This window comes from Bufo gargarizans, chromosome 1 (genome assembly GCF_014858855.1).
Source record: "Bufo gargarizans isolate SCDJY-AF-19 chromosome 1, ASM1485885v1, whole genome shotgun sequence".
NCBI lineage: Eukaryota > Metazoa > Chordata > Amphibia > Anura > Bufonidae > Bufo > Bufo gargarizans.
In genome coordinates this window covers 14,172,675-14,186,019 of record NC_058080.1, presented here as the reverse complement: position 1 = coordinate 14,186,019, position 13,345 = coordinate 14,172,675, and the positions used below count along the sequence as shown (strand labels likewise).

Genomic DNA, 13,345 nt, shown 5'->3' with positions numbered 1-13,345 from the left:
ACATGGGAGATAGAAAGTAAATTCGTCGACCTTAGAGACAGTTGTTGGGTGTGGGCTGGCCCCAGCTCTCAGCCTAGGAGCTGCTGTGTAGTGTGTGCTTGGTGTCTGTAAGGTGAAGCAGCAAACAGGGATTCTCCAGCCCTATGAGCCAAGAGCAGCCAGAAAGCCACTGTAACAAGTGCCAGCCTCTGAGAGAAAGAAGTGTTGGACTTACCAGAAGGTTCAGCTGCCTTGCAAGGAGAGTGCTGGGAAAATTAAAGGGCTTCTGTCTAGGGATGAGCGAACTCGAACTGTATAGTTCGGGTTCGTACCGAATTTTGGGGTGTCCGTGACACGGACCCGAACCCGGACATTTTCGTAAAAGTCCGGGTTCGGGTTCGGTGTTCGTCGCTTTCTTGGCGCTTTTGTGACGCTTTCTTGGCGCTTTTTGAAAGGCTGCAAAGCAGCCAATCAACAAGCGTCATACTACTTGCCCCAAGAGGCCATCACAGCCATGCCTACTATTGGCATGGCTGTGATTGGCCAGAGCACCATGTGACCCAGCCTCTATTTAAGCTGGAGTCACATAGCGCCGCCCGTCACTCTGCTCTGATTAGCGTAGGGAGAGGTTGCGGCTGCGACAGTAGGGCGAGATTAGGCAGATTAACTCCTCCAAAGGACTTGATTAACTGATCGATCTGCAGCTGTGGATCATTGAGCTGCTGATCCTCAATTGCTCACTGTTTTTAGGCTGCCCAGACCGTTTGTCAGTCACATTTTTCTGGGGTGATCGGCGGCCATTTTGTGTCTTGTGGTGCGCCAGCACAAGCTGCGACCAAGTGCATTTAACCCTCAATGGTGTGGTTGTTTTTTGGCTAAAGCCTACATCAGGGTGAAGCTGTCACACCAAGTGCATTTAACCAGCAATAGTCTGTTCATTTTTTGGCCATATACAAAATCAGGGGCAAGCTGCGCCTGTCACCAAGTGCATTTAACCCTCAATGGTGTGGTTGTTTTTTGGCTAAAGCCTACATCAGGGTGAAGCTGTGACACCAAGTGCATTTAACCAGCAATAGTCTGTTCATTTTTTGGCCATATACAAAATCAGGGGCAAGCTGCGCCTGTCACCAAGTGCATTTAACCCTCAATGGTGTGGTTGTTTTTTGGCTAAAGCCTACATCAGGGTGAAGCTGTCACACCAAGTGCATTTAACCAGCAATAGTCTGTTCATTTTTTGGCCATATACAAAATCAGGGGCAAGCTGCGCCTGTCACCAAGTGCATTTAACCCTCAATGGTGTGGTTGTTTTTTGGCTAAAGCCTACATCAGGGTGAAGCTGTCACACCAAGTGCATTTAACCAGCAATAGTCTGTTTATTTTTTGGCCATATCCCAGTCTAATTCTGTCACTAAATCCATACCGGTCACCCAGCGCCTAAATACTAGGCCTCAAATTTATATCCAGCTAAATCTGTCCCTAGTGCTGTAGCTGGGCGAGTTATTTAGTGTCCGTTCAAGCACATTTCTTGTTCTGGGTTGAAATACAATTCCCAATTTAGCAATTTCATAATTTAGTGGTTCCTGCTATATCAGAGCTATTTGAAATCTATCCCAAAAAGGGTATATAATATTGAAGGTGCACATAGGGTCATTCAGAATAACTTCACACACACCCGCTACTGTGTATTTCCAAGTCTAATTCTGTCACTAAACCCATACCTGTCACCCAGCGCCTAAATACTAGGCCTCAAATTTAAATCCCTCTAAATCTCTCGTTACCGCTGTACTGTTGTTGCTGGGCAAGATATTTAGTGTCCGTCAAAGCACATTTTTTGTTCTGGGTTGAAGTACAATTCCCAATTTAGCAATTTCATAATTTAGTGGTTCCTGCTATATCAGAGCTATTTGAAATCTATCCCTAAAAGGGTATATAATATTGAAGGTGCACATAGGGTCATTCAGAATAACTTCACACACACGCTTCTGTGCATTTCCAAGTCTAATTCTGTCACTAAATCCATACCGGTGACCCAGCGCCTAAATACTAGGCCTCAAATTTAAATCCCTCTAAATCTCTCGTTACCCACCGCTGTACTGTTGTTGCTGGGCAAGATATTTAGTGTCCGTCAAAGCACATTTTTTGTTCTGGGTTGAAGTACAATTCCCAATTTAGCAATTTCATAATTTAGTGGTTTCTGCTATATCAGAGCTATTTGAAATCTATCCCTAAAAGGGTATATAATATTGAAGGTGCACATAGGGTCATTCAGAATAACTTCACACACACGCTTCTGTGCATTTCCAAGTCTAATTCTGTCACTAAATCCATACCGGTGACCCAGCGCCTAAATACTAGGCCTCAAATTTAAATCCCTCTAAATCTCTCGTTACCCACCGCTGTACTGTTGTTGCTGGGCAAGATATTTAGTGTCCGTCAAAGCACATTTTTTGTTCTGGGTTGAAGTACAATTCCCAATTTAGCAATTTCATAATTTAGTGGTTTCTGCTATATCAGAGCTATTTGAAATCTATCCCTAAAAGGGTATATAATATTGAAGGTGCACATAGGGTCATTCAGAATAACTTCACACACACGCTTCTGTGCATTTCCAAGTCTAATTCTGTCACTAAATCCATACCGGTGACCCAGCGCCTAAATACTAGGCCTCAAATTTAAATCCCTCTAAATCTCTCGTTACCCACCGCTGTACTGTTGTTGCTGGGCAAGATATTTAGTGTCCGTCAAAGCACATTTTTTGTTCTGGGTTGAAGTACAATTCCCAATTTAGCAATTTCATAATTTAGTGGTTTCTGCTATATCAGAGCTATTTGAAATCTATCCCTAAAAGGGTATATAATATTGAAGGTGCACATAGGGTCATTCAGAATAACTTCACACACACGCTTCTGTGTATTTCCAAGTCTAATTCTGTCACTAAATCCATACCGGTGACCCAGCGCCTAAATACTAGGCCTCAAATTTATATCCCGCTAAATCTCTCGTTACCGCTGTACTGTTGTAGCTGGGAAAGTTATTTAGTGCCCGTCAAAGCACATTTTTTGTTCTGGGTTGAAGTACAATTCCCAATTTAGCAATTTCATAATTTAGTGGTTCCTGCTATATCAGAGCTATTTGAAATCTATCCCTAAAAGGGTATATAATATTGAAGGTGCACATAGGGTCATTCAGAATAACTTCACACACACCCGCTACTGTGTATTTCCAAGTCTAATTCTGTCACTAAATCCATACCGGTGACCCAGCGCCTAAATACTAGGCCTCAAATTTAAATCCCTCTAAATCTCTCGTTACCCACCGCTGTACTGTTGTTGCTGGGCAAGATATTTAGTGTCCGTCAAAGCACATTTTTTGTTCTGGGTTGAAGTACAATTCCCAATTTAGCAATTTCATAATTTAGTGGTTCCTGCTATATCAGAGCTATTTGAAATCTATCCCTAAAAGGGTATATAATATTGAAGGTGCACATAGGGTCATTCAGAATAACTTCACACACACCGCTACTGTGTATTTCCAAGTCTAATTCTGTCACTAAATCCATACCGGTCACCCAGCGCCTAAATACTAGGCCTCAAATTTATATCCCGCTGAATTTGAATACAATACATTGGGCCAAATAATATATTTGTTGTTGTGGTGAACCATAACAATGAGAAAAACATCTAGTAAGGGACGCGGACGTGGACATGGTCGTGGTGGTGTTAGTGGACCCTCTGGTGCTGGGAGAGGACGTGGCCGTTCTGCCACATCCACACGTCCTAGTGTACCAACTACCTCAGGTCCCAGTAGCCGCCAGAATTTACAGCGATATATGGTGGGGCCCAATGCCGTTCTAAGGATGGTAAGGCCTGAGCAGGTACAGGCATTAGTCAATTGGGTGGCCGACAGTGGATCCAGCACGTTCACATTATCTCCCACCCAGTCTTCTGCAGAAAGCGCACAGATGGCGCCTGAAAACCAACCCCATCAGTCTGTCACATCACCCCCATGCATACCAGGGAAACTGTCTCAGCCTCAAGTTATGCAGCAGTCTCTTATGCTGTTTGAAGACTCCGCTGGCAGGGTTTCCCAAGGGCATCCACCTAGCCCTTCCCCAGCGGTGAAAGACATAGAATGCACTGACGCACAACCACTTATGTTTCCTGATGATGAGGACATGGGAATACCACCTCAGCATGTCTCTGATGATGACGAAACACAGGTGCCAACTGCTGCGTCTTTCTGCAGTGTGCAGACTGAACAGGAGGTCAGGGATCAAGACTGGGTGGAAGACGATGCAGGGGACGATGAGGTCCTAGACCCCACATGGAATGAAGGTCGTGCCACTGACTTTCACAGTTCGGAGGAAGAGGCAGTGGTGAGACCGAGCCAACAGCGTAGCAAAAGAGGGAGCAGTGGGCAAAAGCAGAACACCCGCCGCCAAGAGACTCCGCCTGCTACTGACCGCCGCCATCTGGGACCGAGCACCCCAAAGGCAGCTTCAAGGAGTTCCCTGGCATGGCACTTCTTCAAACAATGTGCTGACGACAAGACCCGAGTGGTTTGCACGCTGTGCCATCAGAGCCTGAAGCGAGGCATTAACGTTCTGAACCTGAGCACAACCTGCATGACCAGGCACCTGCATGCAAAGCATGAACTGCAGTGGAGTAAACACCTTAAAACCAAGGAAGTCACTCAGGCTCCCCCTGCTACCTCTTCTGCTGCTGCCGCCTCGGCCTATTCTGCTGCTGCCGCCTCGGCCTCTTCCTCCGCCTCTGGAGGAACGTTGGCACCTGCCGCCCAGCAAACAGGGGATGTACCACCAACACCACCACCACCACCTCCGTCACCAAGCGTCTCAACCATGTCACACGCCAGCGTTCAGCTCTCCATCTCACAAACATTTGATAGAAAGCGTAAATTCCCACCTAGCCACCCTCGATCCCTGGCCCTGAATGCCAGCATTTCTAAACTACTGGCCTATGAAATGCTGTCATTAGGCTGGTGGACACAGACAGCTTCAAACAGCTCATGTCGCTTGCTGTCCCACAGTATGTTGTTCCCAGCCGGCACTACTTCTCCAAGAGAGCCGTGCCTTCCCTGCACAACCAAGTATCCGATAAAATCAAGTGTGCACTGCGCAACGCCATCTGTGGCAAGGTCCACCTAACCACAGATACGTGGACCAGTAAGCACGGCCAGGGACGCTATATCTCCCTAACTGCACACTGGGTAAATGTAGTGGCAGCTGGGCCCCAGGCGGAGAGCTGTTTGGCGCACGTCCTTCCGCCGCCAAGGATCGCAGGGCAACATTCTTTGCCTCCTGTTGCCACCTCCTCCTTCTCGGCTTCCTCCTCCTCTTCTTCCACCTGCTCATCCAGTCAGCCACACACCTTCACCACCAACTTCAGCACAGCCCGGGGTAAACGTCAGCAGGCCATTCTGAAACTCATATGTTTGGGGGACAGGCCCCACACCGCACAGGAGTTGTGGCGGGGTATAGAACAACAGACCGACGAGTGGTTGCTGCCGGTGAGCCTCAAGCCCGGCCTGGTGGTGTGTGATAATGGGCGAAATCTCGTTGCAGCTCTGGGACTAGCCAATTTGACGCACATCCCTTGCTTGGCGCATGTGCTGAATTTGGTGGTGCAGAAGTTCATTCACAACTACCCCGACATGTCAGAGCTGCTGCATAAAGTGCGGGCCGTCTGTTCGCGCTTCCGGCGTTCACATCCTGCTGCTGCTCGCCTGTCTGCGCTACAGCGTAACTTCGGCCTTCCCGCTCACCGCCTCATATGCGACGTGCCCACCAGGTGGAACTCCACCTTGCACATGCTGGACAGACTGTGCGAGCAGCAGCAGGCCATAGTGGAGTTTCAGCTGCAGCACGCACGGGTCAGTCGCACTACAGAACAGCACCACTTCACCACCAATGACTGGGCCTCCATGCGAGACCTGTGTGCCCTGTTGCGCTGTTTCGAGTACTCCACCAACATGGCCAGTGGCGATGACACCGTTATCAGCGTTACAATACCACTTCTATGTCTCCTTGAGAAAACACTTAGGGCGATGATGGAAGAGGAGGTGGCCCAGGAGGAGGAGGAGGAGGAGGAGGAAGAGGGGTCATTTTTAGCACTTTCAGGCCAGTCTCTTCGAAGTGACTCAGAGGGAGGTTTTTGGCAACAGCAGAGGCCAGGTACAAATGTGGCCAGCCAGGGCCCACTACTGGAGGACGAGGAGGACGAGGATGAGGAGGAGGTGGAGGAGGATGAGGATGAAGCATGGTCACAGCGGGGTGGCACCCAACGCAGCTCGGGTCCATCACTGGTGCGTGGCTGGGGGGAAAGGCAGGACGATGACGATACGCCTCCCACAGAGGACAGCTTGTCCTTATCCCTGGGCAGCCTGGCACACATGAGCGACTACATGCTGCAGTGCCTGCGCAACGACAGCAGAGTTGCCCACATTTTAACCTGTGCGGACTACTGGGTTGCCACCCTGCTGGATCCACGCTACAAAGACAATGTGCCCACCTTACTTCCTGCACTGGAGCGTGATAGGGAGATGCGCGAGTACAAGCGCACGTTGGTAGACGCGCTACTGAGAGCATTCCCAAATGTCACAGGGGAACAAGTGGAAGCCCAAGGCCAAGGCAGAGGAGGAGCAAGAGGTCGCCAAGGCAGCTGTGTCACGGCCAGCTCCTCTGAGGGCAGGGTTAGCATGGCAGAGATGTGGAAAACTTTTGTCAACACGCCACAGCTAACTGCACCACCACCTGATACGCAACGTGTTAGCAGGAGGCAACATTTCACTAACATGGTGGAACAGTACGTGTGCACACCCCTCCACGTACTGACTGATGGTTCGGCCCCATTCAACTTCTGGGTCTCTAAATTGTCCACGTGGCCAGAGCTAGCCTTTTATGCCTTGGAGGTGCTGGCCTGCCCGGCAGCCAGCGTTTTGTCTGAACGTGTATTCAGCACGGCAGGGGGCGTCATTACAGACAAACGCAGCCGCCTGTCTACAGCCAATGTGGACAAGCTGACGTTCATAAAAATGAACCAGGCATGGATCCCACAGGACCTGTCCGTCCCTTGTCCAGATTAGACATTAACTACCTCCCCATAACCATATATTATTGGACTCTAGGGCACTTCCTCATTCAATCCTATTTTTATTTTCATTTTACCATTATATTGCGAGGCTACCCAAAGTTGAATGAACCTCTCCTCTGCCTGTGTGCTAGGCCTAAATATATGCCAATGGACTGTTGCAGTGGTGGCTGACGTGAAGCCTCATTCTCTGCTATGACATGCAGACTGATTCTCTGCTGTCATGAAGCCAGATTGTCTGTTACGGGACCTCTCTGCTCTGCCTGTGTGCTAGGCCTAAATATATGCCAATGGACTGTTGCAGTGGTGGGTGACGTGAAGCCTCATTCTCTGCTATGACATGCAGACTGATTCTCTGCTGACATGAAGCCAGATTGTCTGTTACGGGACCTCTCTGCTCTGCCTGTGTGCTAGGCCTAAATATATGCCAATGGACTGTTGCAGTGGTGGGTGACGTGAAGCCTCATTCTCTGCTATGACATGCAGACTGATTCTCTGCTGACATGAAGCCAGATCCTCTTTTACGGGACCTCTCTGCTCTGCCTGTGTGCTAGGCCTAAATATATGCCAATGGACTGTTGCAGTGGTGGGTGACGTGAAGCCTGATTCTCTGCTATGATATGAAGACTGATTCTCTGCTGACATGAAGCCAGATTGTCTGTTACGGGACCTTTCTCCTCTGCCTGGGTTCTGGGCCTAAATTTATGAAAATTGACTCTTACAGTGGTGGGTGACGTGAAGCCTGATTCTCTGCTATGATATGAAGACTGATTCTCTGCTGACATGAAGCCAGATTGTCTGTTACGGGACCTTTCTCCTCTGCCTGGGTTCTGGGCCTAAATTTATGAAAATTGACTCTTACAGTGGTGGGTGACGTGAAGCCTGATTCTCTGCTATGATATGAAGACTGATTCTCTGCTGACATGAAGCCAGATTCTCTGTTACGGGACCTCTCTCCTCTGCCTGGGTGCTGGGCCTAAATTTATGACAATGGACTGTTGCAGTGGTGGCTGACGTGAAGCCTCATTCTCTGCTATGACATGCAGACTGATTCTCTGCTGACATGAAGCCAGATTCTCTGTTACGGGACCTCTCTCCTCTGCCTGTGTGTGTGCTGGGCCTAAATATATGCCAATGGACTGTTGCAGTGGTGGCTGACGTGAAGCCTCATTCTCTGCTATGACATGCAGACTAATTCTCTGCTGACATGAAGCCAGATTGTCTGTTACGGGACCTCTCTCCTCTGCCTGGGTGCCGGGGCCTAAATATCTGAGAATGGACTGTTCCAGTGGTGGGTGACGGGAAGCCAGATTCTCTGCTATGGAACCTCTCTCCAATTGATTTTGGTTAATTTTTATTTATTTAATTTTTATTTTAATTCATTTCCCTATCCACATTTGTTTGCAGGGGATTTACCTACATGTTGCTGCCTTTTGCAGCCCTCTAGCTCTTTCCTGGGCTGTTTTACAGCCTTTTTAGTGCCGAAAAGTTCGGGTCCCCATTGACTTCAATGGGGTTCGGGTTCGGGACGAAGTTCGGATCGGGTTCGGATCCCGAACCCGAACATTTCCGGGATGTTCGGCCGAACTTCTCGAACCCGAACATCCAGGTGTTCGCTCAACTCTACTTCTGTCACCCCACTAAACCGTTTTTTTTATTTTTTGGTTTACTTATAATCCCCATAGTGCGATTTCTGCATACATAAGCTAAATAATCATTTCGGTTCAGTAGAATTTGTTAAAAACGTAATTTTAAAATATGCAAATTACCTTGCTACCAGCAAGTAGGGCGCAAAAAATCGCGCCTGCGCCGTACCTGTCTTCAATCGGCGCAGGCGCACTGAGAGGCGGCCGCTCCATCCTCAATGCGCCTGCGTCGGGTGTAGATGTGACGTCATCGGCGCAGGCGCATTGAGGATGGAGCGGCCACCTCTCAGTGCGCCTGCGCCGATTAAAGACAGGTACGGCGCAGGCGAGATATTTTGAATTCAAACAGGGCCAGCAGAGAACGATCCCGTTCCCTGGCCCTGTCAATCAACATGCGGAGGCGGCGTCTTTAGGATCGGAGGATGCGGCTGCTAGCAGCAAGTAGCCGCCCTACTTGCTGGTAGCAAGGTAATTTGCATATTTTAAAATTACGTTTGTAACATTCTACTGAACCGAAATGATTATTTAGCTTATGTATGCAGAAATCGCACTATAGGGATTATAAGTAAACCCAAAAAAAAAAAACGATTTAGTGGGGTGACAGAAGCCCTTTAAAGTCAGTGACGGTGATGCATTTATGTTGGTTGTGGACTTCACTGCATCTTGGTTGGGGAAAGAAGTCTCTGACCATCTACCATACATAAGAGATAGACTGGCCAAGTGTTAAGAGACTTTACCTGGCAACTGGGTATTGTAGAAAAATTTATTGAGCAGGAGAATATAGAGAGAGATAATCTGCACCCTTCTGGCCGGAGAGGATGTACAGTTTAATTGGAATGACACTCAGAGAAGACTAGAATACTGCCTATTCCTCTCTTTATGCAGCCTTGGGAAAACTGTCTATGCAACCTGCAAGAACTGTGCCTAATTTTGCAAGTGTCTGTGTATGCCATCTGTGGCATTGTGTCAGTAAAGTACAGTTTTTTCACCTAAAAATGGCCTCATAATTGTACTGCAACACCATGTGCATTGTCCCCATATTGCATTGCCTTGCACTACACGGAACCCCTGCCTTGCACTGCCAAAACCCATTGACACCAAGGGCATTCGTACTACCACCACTAGGTACTAATTAGTGATTAGTGTTGAGCGCGAATATTCGAATTGCGAATTTTTTTCTCGAATATCGCAATTTCGAGATTTCGCGAATATTTAGAATATCGTTCTATATATTCGCGAATTCGAATATTCGTTTTTTATTTTTATTATTATTATATTTTTTTCTTTCCCACTTCTCTAAAGTTGTTCTTACCTGTCCTTTGGATTCCTGGCTTCCTGGCTGCTCCAGTCAGTGGCGTTTTCAACTTACTGCTATATTCCATATTAGCTAAATTACAATCTAATCTATATGTGTATTTTACGAAATTTCGCAATAGTTGAAATTGCGATGCGAGTAATATAATATGAAATAAGCGCATGAAGATTTCAACTTAGCACTGCTATATTCCATATTCTAGCCTAGTATGGGATGTAGCAGTGCTAAGTTAGCACTGCTACATCCCATACTAGGCTAGAATATGGAATATAGCAGTGCTAAGTTGAAATCTTCATGCGCTTTTTTCGTATTATATTACTCGCATCGCAATTTCGGCTTTTGCAAATGTTCTTAATATTGCTCTAACTTCGTCTTTTAGAATATTACGAAATTTCGTAAAGACGAAGTTAGAGCAATATTACGAAATTTCGTAAAATACACATAGATTGTATTTAAGCTAATATACTGCTATAGTAATATTTTTTAATAGTGTACATATTTTACAAAACTTAAGTTCAGAAGAGGCAAAAAAAAATTACAGGAAAAAAAAAGGGATTATAGCACTATATTAGCTAAATTACAATCTATATGTGTATTTTACGAAATTTCGTAATATTGCTCTAACTTCGTCTTTTAGAATATTCGTAATATTCTAAGAGACGAAGTTAGAGCAAATCACGAAATTTCGTAAAATACACATATTAGCCTAGCCATAGTCAATTAGCATAGGAACGTTGCCTTATACTATCAAGATAAATAATCGCAATACGCGAAAAAAATTTCGTATATTATTCGCGATAATTGGAAAAATTACGAATATTCGATTTCGACGAATATAACACGAATATTTATTCGAATATTCGCGAAATCGAATATGGCACCTCCCGCTCATCACTATTAGTGATGAGCGGCAGGGGTCATATTCGAATTAGCAATATTTTGCGAATATTTTTTAGAATATTCGTTGAATATTCGAAAATTCGGCAAGGTAATGATTGTGTAATATGCGAATTTTCGGATTCAAATTTTTATTGCGAATTTTTCAACTTACAACTATTAGACAAAGAAGATAATAGCACTATATTAGCTAAATTGCTCTATATTCGATTTTTTAATATTCGCTATATTGCTATAACAAGAATATATAGCAATATAGCGAATATTCAAAAAAAAAAGGAATATAGAGCAATTTAGCTAATATAGTGCTATAATCTTCTTTGTCTTATAGTTCAGATTGGAAAAAAATTACAACTATAAAAAAAATGATTATAGCACTATATTAGCTAAATTGCTCTATATTCGTTTTTTTCGAATATTCGCTATATTGCTATAACTTAGTTTTTTCAAATATTCGTAATATTCTAAAACAAGAATATATAGCAATATAGCAAATATTCGAAAAAACGAATATAGAGCTAAATTCGCAAACACTACTACTCCTAAAGTCAAGTATATTGCAGCCTTCTTATTGGCCCACAAGCTAGAAGCAGGGAGGGATCATGTGTACTGATTTAAAAAAAAAAAAAAAAAAATCGAATAAAAAAATATTTTTTTTCCCGAATATTCGAAATTACGAATATAGAACTATATTCAAAATATTCGCAAATTTTCGAAGTACCTATATTCGCGATAAAAATTTGAAATTTGAATATTCGTGATCAACACTAGTACTAATGCGCTAAATCTCTTTGAAGAGACCCAGGATATTAGAGCTGCAGTTCCTATGGAGGCCTGCAGATGGCAGGTCAACATAAGATAACTGCAAATTGAGATTATACTGTAGTCCTATGGAACTACGATATAAGCTAAAATAAATCTAACTACTGAATATTGTGGCCTCTTCGAGGGGCTAAAATAAAGTGGAAAAAGTTTAAAAAAAATAAAAAAAAATTAAAAAAAATAATCATCCCCTTTCCCTAGAATAAAAAATAAATGTATAAACAATAAAAATAAATAAAAATAAATGGCTGTACTATTAAAATATAAAAATATTTATCCTATTCAGTGAAAGGCATAATGGAAAGAAGTCAAAATAGCTGATTCGCCATTTTTCATCGCTTCACTTGCCCCAAAAAATTTAATAAAAAGTCCAGCAATAAATGAGCCCTGGGAAATAGTGAATAGTGATCTGGATTATTTAAGACTTAACTTTTACTTTTGATACAATATAAAATAAATGGGATATATCCCTCAAAATACCTAAAAGCTGAATACACAATACAGTTTTCCACTACCCCACAATCAGGGGGATTCTTTTTGGAAACAGTAACAGCTGTGTCCACACTTATACAATTAGTGTCGGACACTTAGGCCTCTTTCACACGGGCGTTGCGGGAACACCCGTGATTTATCAGCGCGATTGCAAAACATTGTAATGCGTTTTGCACTCGTGTGAGAAAAATCGCGCATGTTTGGTACCCAAACCTGAACTTCTTCACAGAAGTTCGGGCTTGGGATCGGTGTTCTGTAGATTGCATTATTTTCCCTTATAACATGGTTATAAAAGGAAAATAACAGCATTCTGAATACAGAATGCATAGTAAAATAGCGCTGGAGGGGTTAAAAAAAAAATAATAATAATTTAACACACCTTAGTCCACTTGATCGCGAAGACGGCATCTCCTTCTGTCTTGATCTTAGCTGTGTGGAGGAACAGGACCTGTGGTGACGTCACTCCGATCATCACATGATCCATCACATGATCTTTCACCATGGTGATGGATCATGTGATGACCGGAGTGACGTCACCACAGGTCCTGTTGCTGCACACAGCACAGAAGACAGACAGAAGAGATGCCAGGCTTCGCGATCAAGTGAATTAAGGTGAGTTAAATGATTTTATTTATTTTTTTAACCCCTCCAGCGCTATTTGACTATGCATTCTGTATTCAGAATGCTATTATTTTCCCTTATAACCATGTTATAAGGGAAAATAATAATGATCGGGTCTCCATCCCGATCGTCTCCTAGCAACCGTGTGTGAAAATCGCACCGCATCCGCACTTGCTTGCGGATGCTTGCGATTTTCACGCAACCCTATTCCTTTCTACGGGGCCTGCGTTACGTGAAAAACGCACAAAATAGAGCATGCTGCGATTTTCACGCAACGCATAAGTGATGCGTGAAAATCACCGCTTATGTGAACAGCCCCATAGAAATGAATGGGTCAGGATTCAGTGCGGGTGCAATGCGTTCACCTCACGCATCGCATCCGCGCGGAATACTCGCCCGTGTGAAAGGGGCCTTAAAGGTAACAAGAGCTGATGTGCACTGGTACCTAAAGTGCACAGAAACAA

The 13,345-nt window shown here is 44.7% G+C and overlaps 1 protein-coding gene across 1 annotated transcript in view; it reads left to right on the top strand.

Annotated features, from left to right (window-relative positions):
• SRD5A2 (steroid 5 alpha-reductase 2) overlaps positions 1 to 13,345 on the top strand; it is a 77,426-nt gene that overhangs the window by 49,011 nt on the left and 15,070 nt on the right. The gene's annotated exons all lie outside the window — the stretch shown is intronic.